This window comes from Palaemon carinicauda, chromosome 15, assembly GCF_036898095.1.
Source record: "Palaemon carinicauda isolate YSFRI2023 chromosome 15, ASM3689809v2, whole genome shotgun sequence".
NCBI lineage: Eukaryota > Metazoa > Arthropoda > Malacostraca > Decapoda > Palaemonidae > Palaemon > Palaemon carinicauda.
The window spans coordinates 124,311,288-124,328,787 of record NC_090739.1 but is presented as its reverse complement, the minus strand read 5'-3'; positions in this window follow the sequence as shown (position 1 = coordinate 124,328,787).

Sequence of the window (17,500 nt, the reverse complement as noted above, 5' to 3'; positions counted from 1 at the left end):
CAGGCGCTGAATCGCCGGCGCTGAATAGTACCTAACCCGTGTGGGGGTAGGACTGACGGAAGAAGATGCAAAAAAAAAAAAAAAAAATAGAAATAGATGAGAAAAGTAAACTCGAGCGGGCGATCCTGCTTTTCAGTGGGACTAATAGAGTCTAAAGTAGTAGTAGTAGTCTTAAGTGCAATAGCTCAATAACCCTGTCCCTTGTATCTGCTACCTATGAGTTACCTTCAACACTTTGAAAAAAATTGTCCCCGTTGAGTAAAATCTTGAAAATAGTTGAAAATTTGCCGTAAAAAACTGGTAAAAATCCTGGAATAAATTGTTGCCAGGCATTTACAGTTTTAAAAAACGGATATATTAACGTGAAGGAGTGATATTATGGTCATCAACCCGTAAAAGATAACAGCACAGTAGAGTAAAAATTTACGGGTCGCTTGTATTTTAACTTGAAATACATCTAGAGATGTGCATATTTTTACGGAGAATTTCCGATGAAAATCATTATTATTATTATTATTATTATTATTATTATTATTATTATTATTACTATTATTAATTGCTAAGCTACAACCTTAATTGGAAAAGCGGGATGCTATAAGCCCAGGGGTCCCAACAGGGAAATAGCCCAGTGAGGAAAGGAAACAAGGAAAAATAAAATATTTTAAGAACAGTAACATTAGAATAAATATTTCATATATAAACTTTAAATAATTTAACAAAACAAGAGGAAGAGAAACTAGATAGAACAGTGTGCCCGAGTGTACCCTCAAGCAAGAGTTCTTTAACAGTGTAAAAACGTAACTAATGATTACACGCCTTTCTTCTTTTGTCGCCACCAATAAAAGCGAAGCAATCGTTTCTAAATAACGAAGCTAAAGACAATCTACATATATTCACTGTACCCAAGATTGTTAAGTTGGGTGACAGTGAAGGTGTTGGGGGGTTCAGCCCTTTGAAAGCGAAGAAGCCCTTCGTGCTCCTAAAGTCTGGAGAGAGTTGTTGAAGACCGCCACTTTCAGCCGATGAACTTTGGAACGGTTATCCTTGCTTTGTCCTCGATGATTATGCTCATGAGTTGAAGAGAGCTAGTGATTGGTTTTAAACACCTTCTTCTTCTTCTTCTTCTTCTTCTTCTTCTTCTTCTTCTTTGTCTGCAATCTTTTCCCACCTTTATGTAGGGTCGATGTTGACCAAGAAGAAGTAAAAGTAGTGTTAAAACCAATCACTAACTCTCTTCAAACCCATGAGCATAATCATCAAGAACCAAGCGAGGATGATCGTTCCAAATATGAAGAGAGCTAGTGATTGGTTTTTAACACCTTCTTCTTCTTCTTCTTCTTCTTCTTCTTTCTTCTTCTTCTTCTTCTTCTTCTTCTTCTTCTTCTTCTTCTTCTGCTTCTTTTCTTCTTTGTCTGCATCTTTTCCCACCTTTACGTAGGGTCGATGTTGACCAAGAAGAAGAAGAAGAAGAAGAAAAAAGAAGAAGTGTTAAAATAATTCACTAGCTCTCTTCAACTCATGAGGATAATCGTCGAGGACAAAGCGAGGATGATCGTTCCAAAGTTGAAGAGAGCTAGTGATTGGTTTTAACACTTCTTCTTCTTCTTTGTCTGCATCTTTTCCCACCTTTACGTAGGGTCGATGTTGACCAAGAAGAAGTAAAAAGTAGTGTTAAAACCAATCACTAACTCTCTTCAACTCATGAGCATAATCGTCGAGAAACAAGTGAGGATGATCGTTCCAAATATGAAGAGAGCTAGTGATTGGTTTTAAACACAGTTTTTTACCTTTATGCATATCTATAATATTTTCTAGGATTGGTGTCACAGAAAATTGATTACAAAATCAATATAAGAGTAAAATCAAGACTAGAAAATGTTGTAGATATGCACAAAGGTCAAATTAGTGTCAAAACCAATCACTAGCTCTCTTCAACTTTGGAATGATGATCCTCGCCTTGTTCTCGATGATTATGCTCATGAGTTGAAGAAATTTTGATATTTATGCATACAGTTAGAAAAGAACATAATTTTAATCGGAAATTCTCCGTAAAAATTCTCAGCCGTATTTCAGTAAAATACAGGTAACTGTAATTTTACCTCAATTTGTTTTTATCTTTTTACGGGTAGGTGACCGTAATATCACTCGTTTTGCGTCAATTATATCCGTTTTTTAAATGCTCATGACTTGAAGAAATTTGATATTTATGCATACAGTTTAGAAAAGAACATAATTTTAATCGGAAATTCTCCGTAAAAATTCTCAGCCGTATTTCAGTAAAATACAGGTAACTGTAATTTTACCCCCAATTTGTTATTATTTTTTTAGGGGTAGGTGACCGTAATATCACTCGTTTGCGTCAATATATCCGTTTTTTAAAACGGTAAAAATCCTGGAATAAATGTTGCCAGACATTTACCGTTTTTTTAATAGCAAATTTTTAACAGTGTATCTAAATATTTTCTAGTCTGATTGTACTCTTTATTGAGTTTGTAATCAGTTTTCTGTAAACATCAATCCTCCTTTTTGTGTCACACAAACAAGCTCCCATGAAACATTCGAATGACTGAAGACATTAAGGCTTTAAAGAGGACACTGAAGACTTTCTGATTTCACGAGTCCTTTGACAGTGACGATTTAACAGTAAATGAACAATATATGATATAAAATGTTAAATACTCCTGAACGAACAAGGTAAAACGACAGTGGAGGTCCTGTAGAGAGTGGGGTTCTCCTGCTGTATGGGACCGGAAAAGCAGCCATCAAAGTAAAGTAAGTATTCAGTTTTATTCAATATGGTTTCACAAATCATACGCCATTTCTCAAGTGTTCCTACAAGATAATTGCAATTTTTCTTTAAATGGGTTAAAAATGTCATCAGGTAAAAGAAGATACAAGTCAGAATATGCACAATAGACAACGAAAATCTGAAAGGACTAGGAATGTTAATCAGGAATGACAAGCATAATCTATTTATACACTCGGGCACACTGTTGTATCTAGTTTCTCTTCCTCTTGTTTTGTTAAAGTTTTTATAGTTTATATAGAAAATATTTATTTTAATGTTATTACTCTTCTCAAAATATTTTATTTTTCCTAGTTTCCTTTTCTCACTGGGCTATTTTCCTTGTTGGGGCCCCTAGGCTTATAGCATCCTTCTTTTCCAACTAGGGTTGTAGCTTAGCAAGTAATAATAATAATAATGATAAGCGTCTTTCACTCAGTAGCAATATAATTTAAGAACAAATGAGAAATACATCTAAATCGTTGTATAGGAAAGCATGTAAGTTAAACAGTAAAGGGTTGCGAAAAAACGCAGATTTCTTTGCCTTCTGTAGTCAGATTAATTCAATTTAATTCAATTTACTATTACAGTTAATTCAATTTACTATTACAAGAGCTGTGATGGATATTTTAAAACAATAGGTGGGTCACATTTATTTGGGAAAAAAAAATACTTTGCATTATGATAATAATCATGGTTAAATAGGAAAAAAAAAAAAACAAATACACAATTTCATCACCAACATCTGCAAACTATAATACCAATACTATAATCAAGTTACTACAAATGAAAATGATTAAGAGGGACTAAATACATTTGGTATTTTTTTGTATAATTCTTTATATAAAATGCTTGATAAAATATTTTACTTTTATATCATTGACATTAAAAAATTGGAATATTAATTTCTCTCTCTCTCTCTCTCTCTCTCTCTCTCTCTCTCTCTCTCACATATACATATATATTATATATATATATATTCATATATATATATATATAATATATATTCATATATACATATATGAATATATACAGATATATGTATATATATATATATATATATATACACATATGTATGTATGTATATATGTATATATATGTCTATATATGAATATATACATATATATATATGTATGTATATATATGAATATATATATATATATATATATATGAATATATACATATATACATATGTATATATATATATATATGAATAATTACATATATACATATGTATGTATATGAATATATACTTATATACATATGTATATATGAATATATACATATATATATGTATATATATGGATATATACATATATATATATATATATATATATAGATATAATATATACATATATATAAGCATTATATATACATATATATAACATATATATATATATATATATTATATTTACGTACATACATATACAATATATACATATACACATATACAGACATTATATATATATATATATATATATACACAAACACACACACACACACACCACATATATATATATATATATATATAAATTGAATTGAATGTGTACAGCATTATCAATAATAAAACTCATGAAACCCACATACAAGATATTTCTGACTGCTGCTATAATGGGATAATACATCGAAATACTAAAAATAGTGACGACGCAAAGTAAATTTTCAAATACCTATGGACATACATAATGTCTATTTAAGAAATAAAAAAAAAAGGCGTTTTACCCCGATTCTTTAAGTAGCATGTCTATATCTAACTCTTTCTTTCCCTATTCTGTTCTTGTGTACTTCAGTCTTGAGCAAGAAATGCCATTAGGTGTCACCGTATATTGGCTAAAATGCTCCATGTCACCCAAGGCTAGCGTCATATGAAACTGAATTCCAAATTTACTTTCCTTTGATCACGAGGTTTTGGTGGCCGATGTGGTAACGTCCCTAGACTGGGGCTCGAGTCTTGCTCAAACTCTTTAGTTCCTTTAGGTACTGCGACCTCACCATCCTTGCGAGTTAAAAATGGTGGATTTTGGGGGAGCCTATAGGTCTATCTCCTGAGTCCTCAGCAGCCATTGACTGGCCCTCCTTGCTCCTAGCTTAGGTGAAGAGTGGGCTTGAGAGCTGACCATAAGTATATATGGTCAGTCTCTAGGGCACTGTCCTGCTTGACAGGGCAATGTTGCAGTTCCTTGCCTCTGCCATTCATGAGCGGCCTTTAAAACGTTATAGTACAACGAAGTTGGCGCCATTAAAGGATTCAGCTTGGAATTTCATCTAAAAATACACCTGGAACGAAAGTTTTCTCGCTATACTAATGGTGGCAAAAGCCTTTAGAAATTTTACTTCAAATTCCTATTCAAAAAGCCACAGCTTAGGATGCAGATATCAATGCGAAGCCCCAAAAATGAAAAGTTTTAGGACATATCCTTCGCAAAGGATTCAAAAGGATTTAGAACATAATAGTTGGGAAAAAATATTGGCCTAGTTATATACGTCTATCCTCTCGTTAGATATATCTGATAAAATTTGACCAGTGTTTCGAAAGAGATTTTGACTGTTACAAAGGAAAGAAAGTAGAGTGATATCCTTCGTTAAGTTTGAAAGAAAATGCGGTATCCTATTTACTTGAAAAAGTGTGCAACTAAAACCGCATATTTACATTCGGGATCAAATGGCTCATTTTAATATTGGCATAAATGGAAACGATGGTAACTGCGATTTGCCTTGTAAGCTTTCTCTGTCTCCCATCTTTTCCCCCATATTTACTCCTATTACAAAGTATGATAACAATAACAATAACTATACCAAAAGCAATAACAATAATGACAATAACAATAACAATAGCATTAATAACAGTAATGATAACAACAACAACAACAACAACAACAATAATAATAATAATAATAAAAATAATAATAATAATAATAATAATAATAGTGATAGTGATAAACATAACAGCAACAATAACAGCAATAATAACAACAATAACAATATCAATAATAATAATAATAATAATAATGATAATAATAATAATAATAACAAATTCTAAAATTAAGAATTGCTTGAAACAGTACCGAAAAAAAAAAAATATGAAATAAAGTGTCACTACGCTTCATTTCTCAAAATATGAAACAATTGCTACAGAAATTCTCTCTCGATAACTCTTCATAGTTTGTCCTTCCATGTAAGTTCGTTAGTTTTGTTTGCCAAGTTGGGGAGCGAGAGCTGGCCTCTAGGGTCTACAATATTTAGTTTTGTGAGCTACTGTAGACTACTGTAGGATTTAAGAGAGACTAGATAATGGGTTGAAAGCAAACTTTACTCTAGCCTTTATATATCACCTTTTAATTTGCAACTTAATAGAACAAACCTACAGACATCTTAATAGAAAAAATTAGCCTTCAGGATAAACTTCATAATATTTGGTCACCTATAAGTTCAGTGGCTACTTTCCTCTTGGTAAGGGTAGAAGAGAGACTTTAGCTGTGGTAAGAAGCTCTTCTAGGAGAAGGACACTCCAAAATCAAACCATTGTTCTCTAGTCTTGGGTAGTACCATAGCCTCTGTACCATGGTCTTCCACTGTCTTGGGTTAGAGTTCTCTTGCTTGAGGGTACACTCGGGCATACTGTTCTATCTATTTTCTCTTCCTCTTGTTTTGTTAAAGTTTATATAGTTTATATAGGAGATATTTATTCTAATGATGTTACTCTTAAAATATTTTATTTTTCCCTTTTTCCTTTCCTCACTGGGCTATTTTCCATGTTGGAGCCACTGGTCTTATAACATCCTACTTTTCCAACTAGGGTTGTAGCTTAGCAAGTAATAATAATAATAGACATCTTTATGAAAAAATAGCCTTGGTATCAATCTCTCATTTTTCCACATATAGAAATCAAAATAGAAAAAAATAACCTTAATCTCTCTTATTTTGCGACATATAGAAATCTTGGTGCCTACTTTTTCTATTCTGGTTTAGTATGTGGTCTACAGTAATATACATGCTGTAATTCCCAATACACAATCATTACTGATCAACTACACCCCTCTATCATTGATATAAAAATATTAAGTATATTTACTAATATGGTCCAAAATAAACTATCTATCACTAAAATATTTCCAACCTGATAATTTATTTCCTTATTTCCTTTCCTCACTGGGCTATTTTTCCCTATTGGAGCCCTTGGGCTTATAGCATCTAGCTTTTCCAACTAGGGTTGTAGCTTGGCTAGTAATAATAATAATAATAATAATAATAATAATAATAATGATATACATGCCGGAATTCCCAATACACAATAATTACCGATCAACTACATCCCTCCAGTATTAATATATCAGATTTTCTATCCCAAATTTCTGATTGACCTTATCACGATTATTTCCAAATCAAAATTCAAGTATTCCTCACAATACGAGGGACGCCAAGGGATTCTGAGATTATCATAATTACATGAAGAGTAGATATCTCGACTAATGAGGCATCGCTTCCCGTTTCTCTAATAGTCAAGGAGGAAATTGTATGAATAATTAATTAGATTCTACACCTGCGTTAGATGTCCCGTACACTTTAGCTAGAGATAAATCGATGTAATAATTTAGTTTCGAATTATGATACAAAAGGATATGATTTTCAAGAATGGGTTTAACAGAAGATGTTCCGGGCTTAAATATTTTGATACCTATTTCAACTTGATATTGAATGATAAGAATTATGGCAAATGAAATATCGAATGTTATTAAAACCATAATGTGTTTCACAATTTCTTTTTACATATAAAGGTAGATGTAAAATAGGTTTTAACATCTTTTGTTACATTTAACGTAATAGTTAAGTAAAATGTGTACTTTTTACACAAACACACACAATATATATATATATATATATATATATGAATATATATATATATATATATATATATGTATATATATATATATATATGAATATATATATATATATATATATATATGTGTATATATACATACATACATATTTATATTTATATATATAAATGTATATGTATATATACACAGACACAAATATATATATATCTATATATAGACATATATATATATACATATATATATATATATATATATATAGACATATATACTCTTTGCACTCCCCCAAGAGAGATTAGTTCACCAAACGTTCAGCTGGGCTCCACAAGGTACTAGAAAAATTGGAAGACACAGGCCTATATGGCTGAGGACTACCCAGGGCTACATGGCTGAAGAAAGTGGAAGACCATAAATGAAACCAAACACTTGCCGCTACATGGGAACAGGTATTCACAGTCTAGGTCTACTAGTACCGACGTCAAACAGGAGGATGGCGTTGAAGTCGTCAAAAGGGAGGTCTTCCCAGCGGAGGGATGCGTGTTGTAATCCAATCCCAGGTGATGGCGGTCTGTGTGTTTTTTGAAAGGGCATTGGCAATGGGATTTACTTTCCCAGGGACGTATTGAAGGGCGCAATTGTATTCAGCCACAGCAGAGAGATGTCGGTGGTGATGGGCGGACTAGGCGTCTGACTGTTGAGTGAAGGCGTGCACCAGAGGCATGTGGTCTGTGCGAATGAGGAAGGGAGTACCTTCTAAGTAATGGCAAATGTGACGGATAGCCAAGTACACCACCAGCAATTGGTGGTCGAAGGTAGAGTAGCCGGATTCCACCTTGGACAGTTTGCTACTTAAGAAGGCAAATAGGCGGGGCGAGCTGTTGTCCACATGCTCGAGTACTGCACCAGTAGGGATGTCGCTGGCATCAGTGGAGAGAAGAAGAGGGGCATGTGGCATGGAAAAAGAGTGAGCAGCAGCAGCTGATAGGGGCACTTTTTGTAGGGGACCCCACTACAGGTCTTTCGGCTTGCCCTTGAGGGACATATAGATGGGGTCAAGAGTAGCAGCGATGGCTGGAAGGAAATGGCAATGTTAGTGGATCATGCTCAAGAATTCTTGCAGTGCTTTGACGGTTGAGGGCGTAGGAAAATTCTGAATGGCTGCTACCTTCTCAGGAGGGGTTGGAATCCTTCAGGAGTGATTCGGTTACCCAAGGACAATACTTCGCTGGCGCTAAAGGCGCACTTGTCGTACCGAACTACAAAGCCATTCTATTGTCGGCGGTCGAGCAGGATAAGTAGCTGATGGAGGTGTTCTTCTTTGGAGGAAGAGAACACAAGAATGTCATCCATGTAACATACACAGAAAGGGAGGTCCCCTAAGATGCCATCCATGAGGCATTGAAAAGTGGCCCCAGCACTACAAAGGCCAAAACAGGAGAAATATATGTACTGAAAGGGCTGGTGATGGAGGTCCTGGGATGTCTTTTGGGTTCATGGGCACCTGATACTTCCCTTTCAGGATGTCGAGCAATGCTTGGGAGCGGGTAGTAAATCCAGTTCTGTCTGCATGTTCAAATGACTGTAATCCCCACACTGACGCAGGGAGCCATCTTTCTTCAGGACGATGTGTAAGGGTGTCGACCATGGGCTGGAAGCCTTTCGGCAAAGGCTCATTTCTTCCATTTCGGCAAACATTTGTTTGGCAGCCGACAAACAATCCGTTGCCAGATGCCTGAATCTGGCGAGCATTGGGGGCCATGTCGTCTTGATATGGTGATAAATAACGTGTTTGGCGGGAACCATAGTCGTTTAGCAAAGTTCTGGATGGAAGTCTTCCAGGTACGACTGGATTAGATGGGCGCAGGCATCCGTAGATGCGCTGATATTGAGAACAAGATCAGAGGGGTTTGGGTTTAAGTGTGGTTGAGCAAGAACCTACGTTGACTAGCCTTCGGTGAGCGACATCAACCAGGAAGTGGTAATGCGAGAGGAAATCTACACAGAGGATTGACAATGTGACGTCAGCAACGTAAAACATCCAGTGATATTTGATGACTCCAAATGATAACGACGGGAGATTCTCATAGTCTTAGGCAGGTATCGAAGATCTGTTGTCAGCTACCAGGCTGATGTCAGCCGAATTAGACAGACTATGTCGTGTCCTAGAGAGGGGTTTTGGTAGAATAGCAAATCAAGCACACGTATCTACCAAAACTCGCACACCCATGCCTGCATCATGTGGAGAGAAAAGATGGCCTCCTTATACTTTTTTATGGCCCCGGACGATCGTTGGAACATTTCTTTGCAGCAGGCCCGAATCTGGAGTGGTAGCAGTATAACTGCAGCCGATGGGTGTCAGTAAGTGGCTGTAGAATTCATTGGTTGGGACGTGAGTGAGTGATGGGTATCACGGGATGGCCATCTGTGTCCTATTGCATTCAAGTCAGCTTCAGTGGATGGTAAATAGTTGTCCTCTTTGTCAGGAGTAGAGGCATTGATGGGGGGTCTTGAAGGTAGTGAAGTGGCTCTCTATAGGGGTGTCGACTTTGGTCATCAGCTCCTTCATGGACAAAATATCGACATCGGGTATGGCAGCGCGTAAAGGTTCGGGTAAGCGTTGTACCCAAAGAGCACGGAGTAGGTTCACATCGTGAGGAGAGCCGCCTGTGGCATGTTGCAGACGAGCAATGCTGGTCATTTCCTTGAGGGCGAGTGACGCCTTTTGGTCCCCCAACGGTTGTTGAGAGAGCCGAAAAAGTTTGGCTACCCGGACGGCTGGCAATGGTGAGTACTGCTTCAGAAGGTATTTATCAAGGGTGTCATATACTATTTGAGTGTCCCCTTGCTCGGAAAGCCAATCGGAGATTGCCGGGAAAGTGTCCTTGGGGATCACCCTGAGATCATAGTCTGCTTTGGTACTTGACTGAGTCACGCTCTTGATGCAAAACTGGACTTCAGCACGCTGGAACCAGGCGAACGCTTCTCCGCTGTCAAAGGGCGTCAGTATTATTGAGGCGGCATGTGCCGAAGAGGCTGGTTCGGTGGGCGGCATCTTCAAACAATAGGCCAAAGCAGTGAGGGGGCAGGTGGGAGGGAAGGGTCAATCCGCTGGTTACCAATGTGCAAGTGAGCAGATAGGTTGTAACTGAGAGGCGAGGTGAATGGAACTAAACTTTATCAAACAATCATCGAGTTTAAATACAGTGGCTTGCAAGGAGGAGCATCAAAAAAATTCAAACATGATAAGGCATGGTATTTTAACAGTGCAGGGAAGAGCGAGTAATAAGATGAAAAATCAAAACCGTTGCAGTGTACGAAACACGTGCAGTACACCACGCTGGTTAGTGCAGACTGGTGATAGCTTGAGATTTTCGCCTGGTTGCTCACAGAAAACCAACCTAGTAAGATGGCCCTGACAAGCGCAGCTTTGCTGATCATGGCAATACACAAACCCTTTCACCACGTTAAGGTATCTTTAGAAAACACACACACACATATAGGGTACTGTGACGGGCCGAGAGAAGGTTGTGAACTCAAAAGCAGTGTGAAAGCAACTGAGTTAATTTATTATAGAACACTCCTTTATATACAAAACCTCAAGGCAACAGGAAATTACATGTTTGAGAAACAGACAATGTTACATAGGAGAAACGCAGACATGTTTATTCTGGTTCTTTTTAGTGCGAGGGAAGAGCGAAGATACAAGCATAATATATACAAAATGAATTATGTACGATCGTGTGACACACGGTTGGTACAGTACAGTGGTTGAGTATAATTTCACGAATCTTAATATTGTACGAATACAAAAAAAAAGAAAAAAAAAAGAAGAAAACAGGAAGTGAAGCAGTCGAATAAACACTGGAAAAAGAAGTAGAAAATAAATAAAAAGACTGACTAATAGCAGGATCTGACCTTGATAGGATTTTGACTCGGTACTGATCCCAAAATCCTTATGTCTGACTCTGGGTCAGACGAAAGAAATAAGAAGTCAAAGGGTGAATTGAGGAGGAGATTTGCCCCATGAGATAAGAGGGACCCAGATCGAATTCCGATGTTAGCCGTCGGGGCAAGGAAACAGAGGACGTTCTGGGTACAAGGTCCATCCTGCTGATAAGCGATATCTGTTAAGATATTTTATCCATTGCTATGAGAGAGAGAGAGAGAGAGAGAGAGAGAGAGAGAGAGAGACTTGATTTTAAGCTAAGGAGAATAAAGGGGCATGAATAACAGTTAAAAATGAGGAATTAAGAGAGAGAGAGAGAGAGAGAGAGAGAGAGAGAGAGAGAAAATATTTAAGACTTTATCACACACCTATACAAATGGCACTTTTAACTTGATTACGTGAGAGAGAGAGAGAGAGAGAGAGAGAGAGAGAGAGAGATTCAAGACTTTATCACACACCTATACAAATGGCACTTTTAACTTGATTACGTGAGTGAGACAGAGAGAGAGAGAGAGAGAGAGAGAGAGAGAGATATTAAAGACTTCATCACACACCTATTCAAATGGCACTTTTAAATTGATTATGTGAGAGAGAGAGAGAGAGAGAGAGAGAGAGAGAGAGAGAGAGATTCAAGACTTTATCACGCACCTATACAAATGGCACTTTTAACTTGATTGAGAGAGAGAGAGAGAGAGAGAGAGAGAGAGAGAGAGGGGAGAGAGAGATAGATTTAAGACTTTATCACACACCTATACAAATAGCACTTCTAACTTGCTTGTGAGAGAGAGAGAGAGAGAGAGAGAGAGAGAGAGAGAGAGAGAGATTGAAAATAATGTAAGTTGCAGCTTCCATTAATCACAGTATGTCTTCATTTATCAAAGGCGTCCATCCGAGGGAAGAGGGGAAAGGAATATTGTGTGTTTTCATGTCCGTATCCATTAACATGTGTCTGTCCACCTACTCATCACCTACTGGAACACCAGTGATCAATCACTCGAGTTCGGAGATACAATAGTTACGACGCAATTATGAATTTTTAGTCAAATTCTTTTACAGCCGCAGTAAAAAATGTATTGGATCCTATGCAATATATATCTATCTATCTATTTATCTATAGATGCATACATACGTACACAGACACACAGACACACACACATAATTTATATATATATATACTGTGTATATATATATATATATATATGTGTGTGTGTGTGTGTGTGTGTGTGTATTCACTAAAGTTAGAAAATGGAGAGGATATTAACCCTAATTGTGCAGTTTTAAGACATGTTATCGGGACACACACACACACACACACACATATATATATATATATATATAGATATATATAAATATATAATATATATATATATATATATACATATATATATATATATATATACTGTATATACATATATAGATATAGATATATATATATATATGTATATATATATATATATATATATATATGTATATATATATATTTATATATATATGTATATATATATATAATATATATATATATATATATATATGTGTGTGTGTGTGTGTGTGTATGCGTGTGTGTGCGCGCGCACGCGCGTGCGTGTGTGAAGATCGTGATTACAAGACCAACGGTACAGGGTTCATGCAACTTTAAATGATCGTTTAATATTATTAAAACAATTTTAGAAAATAAGAATTTGCTGATGTGATAAACATAGCTTACGAGTTTATAGAAAAAGTGCGTCACGTTCTTACCATTTATGTTCTATTCTTTAGTTTCTATACTTTTACTTTCAAGTTACATTCTTTGAATAACGTTTTCTGGTTGAGAAGAGATAAGAAATAAGAGAACACTGTTATTATCTAATAGATCTAAGAATGAAACTTCTTTATGATTATCCTTTTCATAAATTTCCTCCTTTCCAAGATAAAGAAAATATGTATCAAAACTATGAATTTAGTAATGTGAAGGTCATTGAAATAAAACATTTTGTCTAATTTTGACAGACAATTAGCTACTGTGTTGTAATATTCAGGAACAACAGTTGCACAGGATGGTGATCTGGGGGCAGAAATGAATCACAGAATGCAAGCAGGATGGAAGAATTGGGAAAAAATTGCGTGGGGGTACTATGCGACAGGAAAATAAGAGTTAAGTTGGAAGGTAAAGTACACAGGACAGTTGTGAGACCGGCAATGATGTTTGGAGCGGAGACGTGGGCAATAAAGAAGACAGAAGAGAATAAACTGGATGTGGCAGAGATGAGAATATTGAGATGGATGTGTGGGGTGACAAGAAGAGATAAGATAGGGAATGGGGTAATTAGGGGTACCACAGGAGTTAGAAAACTATCAGATAAGATCCAAGAAAGTAGATTGAGGTGGTATGGTCATGTCATGAGAAGAGATGCACAGTATATTGGGAGGAGAGTGATGGAAATGGAGGTACAGGGGACGAGAAGGAGAGGGAGACCAAAACGAAGGTGGGTGGACTGTATCAAGGATGACCTTCGATCAAAGGATTAACCAGTGATGAAGTGTGGGACAGAGGTAGCTGGAGAAAGTTGGCCAGAAACATCGACCCCACATAAAAGTGGGAAAGGATGCAGACTAAGAAGAAGAAAAAATGCAATACTCCGTGAGCCTTTCTGGTAAAAAGGAGAAATATTTATTTGCATATTTTTTTCGATATTACAAAGTTTCCGCCAAAAAAAAAAAAAAAAAAACATTTGATCTGTTATTAAAGTAGATTATAGGTTGGTACATTCAGTAAAAATGTTTTTGTTTTTATGTAAAAAATGCCTTTACAGATAAACTCCTCTATATTTACCCACATGAATTAAACATTACGACCACGCTTTGTTGATTGGTAGTTTTCATAAATCTCATAATAGCTGCCTGGGATTAGGCCTGATAGGGCATGAAGTTTGGCATTTGCAAGTTATCTACCAAATTTGTATTGATGAATGCTTTCACGTTGAATGAAATGATGAATAACAATTTGAGTCTGATTATTATTATATTATTATTATTATTATGATTTATTATTTATTATTATTAATTATTATTATTATTATTATTATTATTATTATTATTATTATTCACGGTACAAACGTAGTTGGAAAAACAGGATGCTACGAGCCCAATGTCTCTAAAATAAGAGAAAGCAGCCCTGCGAGGAAAGGAAATAGCAAATAAACGAAATGAGATACGTGATAGAAATACGAAATATCTAATCTCAAGTGTCAACGTCATAGACCTTTCATATATAAACTATGAAAAAAATAAACTGCAACTTTTTTGTCCGAAAAATTAATATCTAAGCCAGCAGCTGGAAACTAGACTGAAGAATAAATACCCGAAACAAGGTAGAATGAAAGAATTAAAAAAAATTCATCAGGATAAACTATTGAAGGCCTTAAAAGACTCTATAACTAAATTTTAGTTCAATAAAAGAAGGAACATACGTAATGTGCTTCCCAAAGGTAAATTTGCCATTAGAATCACGCCTAGAACTTTGAATGAGTTATACATAGTTAAAGACATTGTCTGGATGTTGAGGGGCCACAGTTCTTGACCCACTTACAGTCATATACATAGTTAAAGACATTGTCTGGAGTTGAGGGGACACAGTTCTGACCCACTTACAGTCATATACATAGTTAAAGACATTGTCTGGATGTTGAGGGGACAGTTTCTTGACCCACTTAGTCATATACATAGTTAAAGACACTGTCTTGATGTTGAGGGGCCACAGTTCTTGACCCACTTACAGTCATATACATAGTTAAGGACATTGTCTGGATGTTGAGGGGCCACAATTCTTGACCCACTTACAGTCATATACATAGTTAAAAGACATTGTCTGGATGTTGAGGGGACACAGTTCTTGACCCACTTACAGTCATATACATAGTTAAGGACATTGTCTGGATGTTGAGGGGCCACAATTCTTGACCCATCTACAGTCATATACATAGTTAAAGACATAGTCTGGATGTTGAGGGACACAGTTCTTGACCCACTTACAGTCATATACTTAGTTAAGGACATTGTCTGGATGTTGAGGGGCCACAATTCTTGACCCACTTACAGTCATATACATAGTTAAAGACATTGTCTGGATGTTGAGGGGACACAGTTCTTGACCCACTTACAGTCATATACATAGTTAAGGATATTGTCTGGATGTTGAGGGGACAGTTCTTGATGCACTTAGTCATATACATAGTTAAAGACATTGTCTGGATGTTGAGGGGACAGTTCTTGACACCACTTACAGTCATATACTTAGTTAAGGACATTGTCTGGATGTTGAGGGGCCACAGTTCTTGACCCACTTACACTCATACATAGTTAAGGACATTGTCTGGATGTTGAGGGGCCACAGTTCTTGGCCCACTACAGTCATATACATAGTTAAGGACATTTTCTGGATGTTGAGGGGACAGTTCTTGATGCACTTAGTCATATACATAGTTAAAGACATTGTCTGGATGTTGAGGGGACAGTTCTTGACCCACTTACAGTCATATACTTAGTTAAGGACATTGTCTGGATGTTGAGGGGCCACAGTTCTTGACCCACTTACACTCATACATAGTTAAGGACATTGTCTGGATGTTGAGGGGCCACAGTTCTTGGCCCACTTACAGTCATATACATAGTTAAGGACAATTTCTGGATGTTGAGGGGACAGTTCTTGACCCACTTACAGTCATATACTTAGTTAAGGACATTGTCTGGATGTTGAGGGGCCACAGTTCTTGACCCACTTACACTCATTCATAGTTAAGGACATTGTCTGGATGTTGAGGGGCCACAGTTCTTGGCCCACTTACAGTCATATACATAGTTAAAGACATTGTCTGGATTTGATGGGCCACAGTTCTTGACCCACATACAGTCATACTTCAGAGTTTTGTTAGGGTTTAACTTTATCACCATAATTCACACCATGCACTAATTCGTCCTAGATCTCTATTAAGGAATTCAGCACACACAATGCTACATTTATGAATTGGAATTGATACAGAGTAGCTTCATCTGCATATGCAACGAGCTAGTTTTCTAGACCAAAACCACGAATGAGTATACAGTATGAAAAGTAATCGGATCGAGAATACTACCCTTTCCTTTAGTCACAATGGTACCCATCAAGAATTACTCTTTGCAATAAACTTCTCGACTAGAAAAGCACTAAGAGTGCAGACCTCCGCTACGGCAGCTAATTCCTCGAAGCCAGCTTGCCTTTCCCAAACTCAATTTAGATTGTAGGCGTATTTAAAATCTGGGTGACAACCATGTGCGAATTTGGGGTTAAGGTTATGGTTAATTAGGTCAACCTTTTGGTCGACCTTGACCTTAACCTTTGACACAAGGCCTATGCCAAAGCCAAATGCAAACTAGAAAACAGATGATTACCTTCTTTATACCTATTTATACTTTTCAAAAAGCGTTAAAAAATTTCAATTATATTGAAGTTAAGGACATTAGTCCTTAATTAACAAGAGTTACTGCAAATATTTATCCAACAATAAAATTACCAATTCTGTGACAAAGGTAAAATCATACTCTTACTTACTTTAAACAAAAAACAGACAACTTAGGAGCCAAGAAATCAGCTGTCTTAATATTGTATACCAATGTATTAATTATAATCCTCTTAAAGGAAATGCATTTGAATTATATACATTAAAAAAATAAACACTGTCTGTACACTATGACCATTGCCTGAATACTCTGATTTTATCAAAATGTTGAAAAAATGGTTATGATCTCAGAAAATTTAACGATTTCTATAGCGGCTTCGAGATTTTTGGGAGAATTTTAACAACTAAATTTGCTAAAAATTATCGATTTAAATTTTAATTTGAATTTGAATTAATATTCAAATGACAACTGTGTGTGTTTATGTGTGTGTGTGTGTCAGAGAGAGAGAGAGAGAGAGGA